At 36.6% G+C, this 8983-nt stretch overlaps 1 non-coding gene across 1 annotated transcript; it reads left to right on the forward strand.

The window, feature by feature from the left end:
• The first annotated feature begins 1001 nt into the window (after window positions 1-1001).
• LOC120363531 (U2 spliceosomal RNA) lies at window positions 1002-1186 on the forward strand. The gene has a single exon (XR_005579067.1). It is a non-coding gene; the product is annotated as a U2 spliceosomal RNA (small nuclear RNA).
• The last annotated feature ends 7797 nt before the right edge of the window (window positions 1187-8983 follow it).

The following is an 8983-nucleotide window of genomic DNA, read 5'->3' on the forward strand; positions in this document are numbered from 1 at the left end:
TCAGTTATTTACTCCCTTATGAGCTCTGGGCACTGAAACAAGTTACTAACTGGAAATACAAAGATGGATAATTACAGCTCCTAACCAAAGAAGATCACAAACCAGCAGAATAAAACAGACACCTAAGCTGGAACTTACAAATTGAAGTGAAAAGTGAAAAGGTAGAGAGAAATCAAAAGCAGCAGAGGATTGAGGAAGTGGCAGGAACTAAGGTAGTGGCACTGCCTCTTCCATGGGCTTAAGAGATTTAAGAATTGTTTTAAATTTCTGTAGCAGTGCTCAAAGGCTTAGGAAGAAATGTGAAGCATGCAGGTCTATTACTTTCTTCAAACTCTAACTTAAATGCGAAGAGGTAATATCTGGCTTATTTCAACACAATTCTAAACTCACTCTATTGACAATTCTAAACTCACTCTATTGAAATAACTATTCAATAGAGTGAGTTTAGAATTGATTGTGTTGAAAGTCTAAACGCATTCTCAGTTTAGAGTCATTCTAAAAGTGTAAGAAAAGTTTTGTTGTTTTTAAAGACTCATCTCAATTTAATCGGGTTGCTCCTCTCCGAAGGGAGTATCAGGTCACAGAGAACTTGTTTGAAGACATTTGGTTTCAGCTACCAAACTGAGTGAAGGGACACAACCTGAGCCATCAGGTTAGACTCCCAGCCCCACAAACACCACACACATACACACCCTCAATTTAACATAAGGGAGGCTGGAGATAAATAGAAGTAGTAAAAAAAGACATTCTATTTTGCTGACTTAAGCAAGTCAGTTATTAAATAGAAAAAAAAAAAAAAAACACATAGGTTAAAGAGCAGATAATTTTGTGGGGATTCAGAAGAGAACTTAAGAAATACAGCTTTGGACAAGTTGAAGTTGAGATTTCTTGTCAGCCAGCAAACTGGATGTATAAATCTTTCTATTAGGTTTATACAACTGGAGATCAGGAGAGAGATTTGAACTAGAAAGTTTTATTTGAGAGGTTTTACAATATAAATAATCTCTTCATGGCCTTTGGCTAAGATCAAGTGTGGTATCTGTTCTTATCAACTTAAAATCTGATATGTCCTCTATTCAAGGACAATATATTAAATGTATTTTTGAGCAAGCAGATGGAATAGGAGCTTGTTCCAACCATACCATACACCTGGTACTGCAGTACCTCCAGGAATGGTGCACTCCACCCACACCCACATACACCCCCCAATAGATAATACAGAAGCTGTGAGAGGAAATAAATATTACTTAGTTTACATAGTTTCTTATAAAAAGTGTTCCATGTTATCCAAGTAATTCAAACTATAAGCGTCACTGGTTTTGTTCTTTGTTTTTTTGTTTTTTGTTTTTTGGTGATAGGGTCTTGCTCTGTTGCCCAGGCTGGAACACAGTGGCATGATCACAGCTCACTGCAGCCTTGACCTCCCAGACTCAAGCAATTCTCCCACCTCAGGCTCCCAAATAGCTGGGACCACAGGTACACACCATCATGCCCCGCTAATTTTTTTTTTCTTTTTTTTTTTTTGTAGAGACAGGGTTTTACCATGTTGCCCAGACTGGTCTCAAACTCCTGGGCTCAGCAATCTACCTGCCTCAGCCCCCCAAAGTGCTGTGGTTGCAGGGGTGAACCACCTAGCCCAAACAGCTTCACTCTCATTGTTGTATGCAAATTTTACTATCATGCAATAATTTCATGTAAATAAAACTAATAGATTGCCTTAGAAAATTACACAATTAGTGTGAAAAAAAAAAGATTACTTGGGGACAATGGGGTAGAATATGGAATTGAAGGTCAAAACCACAGCCCTGATGGAAAATAGCCTTTCAGTGGATGGACAGAAAAGGAGAAGTCAACAAAAAATACTGAAGCAGCCTGAGAATTAAGAGGAAGATCACAAGGGTGCATTTGCTTAGGAATCAATGACACAGGATGTTTTTTAGACGGGAAGAGTGATCAAAGGTGAAAAAAATCTTTCCAGGGATTATGTACGTAACTCAGGGGCTTATCTAAGAGCATGAATGTCATTTGTGATCTTCATGAAAGCAGTTTTAGGGCAGTAGTTGAGAAAGAAGCAGAGGATGGGACTTTATTTTATTTATTTATTTATTTAAAGATGGATTCTCACTCTTGTAGCCCAGGCTGGAGTGCAGTGGCACCATCTTGGCTCACTGCAACCTCCACCTCCCGGGTTCAAGCGATTCTCCTGCCTTAGCCTCCCAAGTAGCTGGGGTTATGGGCGCCTGACACCACGCCCAGCTAATTTTTGTATTTTTAGTAGAAATGGAGTTTTACCATCTTGACAAGGCTGGTCTCAAACTCCTGACCTCAGATGATCCACTCGCCTCAATCTCTCAAAGTGCTGGGATTACAGGTGTGAGCCACCACGCTCAGCCAAGATGGTGGGACTTTAAGAAAGGTTAAGAAGCAAAGACAAAAATAATCGGTAACTTGTTCAAGCATTTGGGCTTTATAAGCAAAAGAGAGGTCAGTAGCTGAAAAGAGACATGAGACCCAGAGAGAATCATTTGTCTGGTATCTTGTTTTTTGTTTTAATATTATGCACTTGAATTCAATGAGTGAGAAAGACTAAGTAAAATGGGAAAGATTGGAAACTGAAAAAAAGGGAGGATAATTCTCAGGTCCAGTGCAGAGAGATAGGGGAAGTAACCTCAGAGAGGAGGAGGAAGATCTTTTCCATTAAAATGAGAGGGAAGGCAGAAAGAAAGGTAGTATTGCATAGCAGTGAGCAAATTTGGTGCTGGGATATTGAGGAAGTTTCTACCTGAGGGCTTCTCTTTTCTCTGTAAGAATCCATTGAAGAAAAGGATATGAGAGGCAGAGGAAATGTGGCTAAAGTCAGATATTTGAGGGAAACTAATTAGTCTTGAAATCACCACAACGAAGAGCAGAAGGATAAATTTGCTTGGGAAAATGTAAGTATTGTCCAGCACTGTTCGTGGTCCAAGTGAAGTGGTTGACTATAAATGTAACAAGTAGTAGTTATCCTGGAGTTTTCTTGTTTTGTTTTAATTGTCTAGAACAGTACTCAGAAGTCAGAAACATATGTGAAGAATAGAGGTTCATTATTTTCTCCAACCTAAGACCTAGATATAAAGAGTTAATGTCTGGTTTACTTGGGTTAGACCAATTCTAAAACCATCCTCATGAGTAATTGATTACTCCAAAAGGCAAATACATTTCTGTTACTTTTAATGATTTATCTCAATTTAATCAAATTGCTTCTCCCTGAGGCAGGGTCAGGTCATGGAGGTCTTACCACAAGATGTGTGGTTTCAAATGCCAGATGGATTAAAGGGACAAGACATGAATAACCAAGCTAAACTCCTCACTCTCAGCATTAGGGGAACTGAGACACAACAGCATACACACAGAGTTCATCAACAGTTATTGGAGGATAAGAGGAACCAGTTCTTCAAAATAATGCGATAAGAATAATTATATATTTCATCTGTAAAACAAAGAGAACAAGGACCTAAGCTCGCTTAATATGACGTTATTGCCAAGTTCTTTAAATTCAGACAACTTAAGGGTGATTGGTCTGAGAGGTTGAGTTGAATTTACAGATAGGAATGAAATGTCCTCAACTGTGTGGATTGAAGGGTTGCAGAGTCAGGCAGATTACAAAATGCGGCTTTGAAATCTTAGAAGAGCTTCCTCCACCCTCTATTCCCTAATCACATACTCGGAGCATTTGTGCGGTATCACCAAAATGATGGGTGCTGTAAATACTATATGGGAATTAAAAGGAAATACTATGATCATGAGTGGGTAAATTATGATGAAATGAAGAAAAAGGAACACAGAAGAATGACAATAGAACCAGAGTGAAAGAAATGTCAAAAGTTCAAGAAATTTTCAAAAGAAAATTTCATATGTGAATAAAAACAGACTAAAAGGACAGAAAAATGTAGAAACACTGTGGCCCTTCTTCCCTTTCCTCAAATAGTAACAGAATAATGATATTGACAAAGACTCTCTCCTTTGACCAAAACTTTAGAGAGGCTCTCCAGTCCTTTCTGACTAGAACCAACCTTCAGGGTCCCGCTTTACCCTTGTAGAACTGTTAGATCAAAAATCCTGCCTGCCAGTTTACCAAAAATTCCCCACCCCTGATATTGGTCTCTGACTACTGTTGATATCTGATGTCACCACTTTGCCTTCAGCAATAAAACTATTGAGTCAGTATAGCCAGAAATCCCCAAATCCTTGATGTCTCCTCCTAGTAATTTCCCATCCACTCATCTCCAGCATGCTCCTTGGTTATAAATCTCCACTTGTATACTTTTCATGGGGAGCATGTAAAAAGAAAAGCAAATCCTCACTTTATCTTGTTGGAATCAAACAGGAGTCCACTCTCTCTCCCACATTATAAGACCCTATTGCAGTCACTATACCTATCATCATGGCCTACCTTGAATAAAGTCTGCCTCACCATCTTTCACAAGTGAAATGATAAATTTTTTCTTAAACATTTTGTATAATATAGTGTAGAAATGTAAGGGAAAGGAACACATCTGGAATAGATGATGAAAAAATAAGTTAAATGGTAGGACTCAAGCATAACATTCAACTGAAAGCAATCACAGAACATAGGGTGAGTGCACTGAAGGAGAGCAACATTAGTCTCTGAGAAACCAGTGGGAGTCTATTAGAGGTATAGGTGAGCAATAACAAGTTGGAATCTAGAACTTTGATTCTTAAATTCTGTATGCTCTTCTATTGCTCTCAAAATGTATTTCTGGCTGGGCACAGTAGCTCACACCTATAATCCCAGAATTTTGGGAGGCCGAGGCAGGCAGATCACCTGAGGTCAGGAGTTTGAGACCAACCTGGCCAACATAGTGAAACCCCGTCTCTACCAAAAACACAAAAATTAGCCGGGCGTGGTAGCTGGTGCCTGTAGTCCCAGCTACTCAAGAGGCTGAGGCACAAGAAACGCTTGAATCCGAGAGACGGAGGTTGCAGTGAGCTAAGATCACACCTCTGGACTCCAGCCTGGGCAACAGAGCAAGACTCCATCTTGGAAAAAACAAACAAAAAAATGTGTTCTTACACCTTATCAAAAATTGCTTAAACTAAGATTATCATAACTAGTAAAAGAAAAAGAATCATATGTAACTTAAGAACAAGAAAAATTATGTACTTTTTAATAAATTACTCCTGCTCATTGAACAAACAAAATCAATCCACTGAGACCACAGCATTGCGGTAAGAAATCGGCACAAAGCTGGCCCATGTAAGAGAATGGGAGTTATCATGCAAATTAGTCTCTACAAAAGCTCAGAGATTAGAGGCTTTTCTGGACAATTTGGTGGGCAGGAAGCTGGGGAATGGGTGTTGCTGATTGTTTAGAAGTGAAATCATAGGGCAATAGAATGTGGTCCTCCATTCTCGTGCACTGAGTCTGCCTCCGGTTGGAAACACAGGACCAGTTAAGCCATAAGCCACAAGTCCAGATGGGGTCAGTCTGAAAAAATCTCAAAAACATTATCTTAGGTTCTACAATAGGGATGTTACTGATAAGCATAATTGGGAAAGTCACAAGTTTTGTGACCTCTGGCCATATGACTCTCAAACAGTAAGGGACTGTAGAAGCTATGCCTACATTTTATCAGAGTTCACACCACTCCCACAAACCTATTCTTGTGGCCTTTCATTAGCTTTACAAAGGTGACTTTCAGTCCCTGAGCAAAGAAGGAGTTAGTTTTGGTTCTTTTACTGTTGTTTGAGTTTTTTTGGTTGTTTTTATGAGATGGGGTCTCACTCTGTCACCCAGGTTGGGTGCAGTGGTGCTATCTCGGCTCAATGCAACCTCCACCTTCCTGAGCTCAAGCTTCTTCCCACCTCAGCTTTCCAAGTAGCTGGGACACAGGGGCATGCCGCTACACCCAGCTAATTTTTTACATTTTTGATAGAGACAGGGTTTCACCACATTGCCCAGGCTAGTCTCAATTTCCTGAGTTAAAGCCATCTGTCCGCCTCAGCCTGTCAAAGTGCTGGCGTGAGCCACCACACCAGGCTGAGGAGGTTAATTTTAAGGAGGGACTATTATCATCCCTCCTTTCAAGTTAAACTATAAACTAATTCCTCCCAAAGTTAGCTTGGCCTATGCCCAGTAATGACCAAGGACAGCTTGCAGATCAGAAGCAAAGTGGAGTCAACTATGTCAGATTTCTCTTACTCAAAATTATGTAATGGCAATTTCACTAGTGGCACAATGACTATTCTACTGTATTTTTTATTTAATAATATTTAGGGAACTCAAAGCTTTGAATGTACATGTCATCATATACATGTATAGGCCTTTTGAACTTTTGATAAAAACACCATCTGACACAAAAATATGACTTCATTTCCTACACCGTCTTAAACAGCTTTGAAAGAAGTCTTGTTTGTGCAATTTTAAAAAACTTTCAAACTTCATTATCTCAAATTATACTTGAATTAATCCAGGAGTCAGCAAACATCTTGAAAAGATCCTGATAGTAAATATTTAAGATTTTGTGGGCCAGAGGTATCTATTACAACTTTTCAACTCCACTGTTACAGCTTAAAAACAGCTATAGACAATATGTAAATAAATAGGTATGTGTCTGCGTTCCAATAAAACTTTAAAAAAACAGGTGGCAGTTCAGATTTGACCCATTAGCTGAACCATGGGCTACAATTTGCAAACCCCTAATTGATATGTGAATTCATAAATTCATTAGATAATTTTAGTCTAAATACTATAGTTTTGCAATCCAGGTTTATTAATTTTTAAAAGCTTGGCTCAATCTGTAAATATTTTATTTAGGTATCTATCTAATAATTTATTGACACACAAACTTTTGAGAGCAAAAATTTTGCTTTGTTCAACATGGTACCACTAGCACCTGGAAAGGCCTCTGGCATATTATAGGTTATATTTCCTATAATATATAGGTGCTATTGTATGTTTCCAGGTGCTATTATACATAATATATATATAATATGACAAATAATATATAATATATATTTATTAAATATAAAATATAACAAAATACAAATATATAATATATTTATTAAATATATTATATATTTAATAATAAACATACTTATTAAATATTTATATTTTAATAATAAACATATTAAATATATATATTTAATATATATGATAAAAATATATAAGACATAATTATATATATTATATAGTAATAGTATATATTATAAATATATAATATATTTAATATATTTATATATAAATATATAATATATTTAATAAATTTATTAAATATATTTAATATATAATATTTATATTATATATTAATATATATCATTGTTATAATAGTATATAATGTATTAAATATATTATTAGATAATATATAAATATATAATAAAATATATATTTATATATTTTGTGTATTTATCATATATAGTTATATAATTATATAAAATATATGATACTTACAGATTATATTTTTATTTTTATTATGGTATATTTTATATTTTATAAATAAATATATTTAATAAACAAATTTATATTTAATTTATAAATATATACAAATCATATAATTATTAAATAAATATATATTTCGGTGGACATTGGCAGGGAACACATGCAAGCCAGTGTCTGTGGAATTGCACGGCATGAACCCTACATCTACATTGCCTTGTTTTGGGTTTTCTTGGTTGTTTAAAATTAAACTAAGATTTATCATAACTATCTAGTAAAAGAAAAAGAATCATATGTGACTTAAGAACAAGAAAGATTATATTTAATAAACAAATAAATTTACTTTGTAATTTACCTGTTCCTTCACGAAGTGAAAGTTAATGAAACTACTTTTCCAGAGAGTATACATCTGAAATAGAGTTTTCTTTATAAAGTCTCTCAAAGTTGCTATGTTCTTCCGGCCTGCATATCTAAATAAATGTCCTGCTATTTATGCCATACATATGCTATAACTATATCTGCTATTCTTCCTAGGCAAAGGATAAGTTATCTAGATTTCAAATCACTAATTAAGAAACTAATTTTCGTGCTCAACAAAGTGACAATTTTTATATATTATTTTTTAGTTTATTATACTTTTTAAATTTCGTCTTTATCAGTAGTCTGGAACATCACCCTCCCCAACCTCCCACAAGAATACTGTCTCCTTCTCATTGCATTCCTAATGTAAAAATACTAATTCTTTTTGAGGCAGCAGGAATGATTCTGCCTATTAGAGAACAGGTCAAAACAAAAAGAAAAATATTTATATTTTCATATTCATTTTTAAATATTGCATATTCATTTTCATATGCATTTTAAAAATAAATACTTGGCCACCAGCAAACTAACTCTCTACCTAATGGTATAACGAGGCTGTTTGCTCCACTGTCCTGTCTCTTCCGAGTATGAAGCCAGGACCCTTTCTCTTCAAATACTCAGTGCCCCAACTTGACCCCCTCTTTCTGTTTGCATGCTGCAAAGTCTCAGGGCACACATGAATGTTCTGCTGCTGGATAATCCCCCAGGGAGCAGGCAGCGTGAATGTAGGATTCATGCCCTACAGTCCCACAGACACTGGCTAGCATGTGTTCCATGTTAATGTCCACCCAAAAAACTCAGCCTTGCTGCCTCTCCTGCAGACTTCCACTTCTCCATAAGCACATGCCCCTCTACACCTCCACCTCGACTTCCCCTCCACACAAAACTTCAGTTGCACCCAGCCACCGTCTGCTTCTTCCTAAATCCTTCAGCCCCTCCTGAGGTGGGGCAGTGGTCCTCAGTCTCTACCTCTGTTTTCTCTCTAGTGCTGTTAGTAGCATACACAGTGTCTTACTCCTCTCAAAGCTTTCCTTTTGACACTCATGAGCCTGCTTGAAAGTGAAAGAAACAAAACCATGCTTAGTATTGACTTTCTTTCTTTGAGCATTCCTGTTTGATTAGTAGCTTGGAACATCCTTTTTCCCCACTCCCTGCTGCCAAAAAAAAAAAAGTACCATTTTCTTCTCC

The sequence above is a fragment of the Saimiri boliviensis genome, chromosome 4, assembly GCF_048565385.1.
Source record: "Saimiri boliviensis isolate mSaiBol1 chromosome 4, mSaiBol1.pri, whole genome shotgun sequence".
NCBI lineage: Eukaryota > Metazoa > Chordata > Mammalia > Primates > Cebidae > Saimiri > Saimiri boliviensis.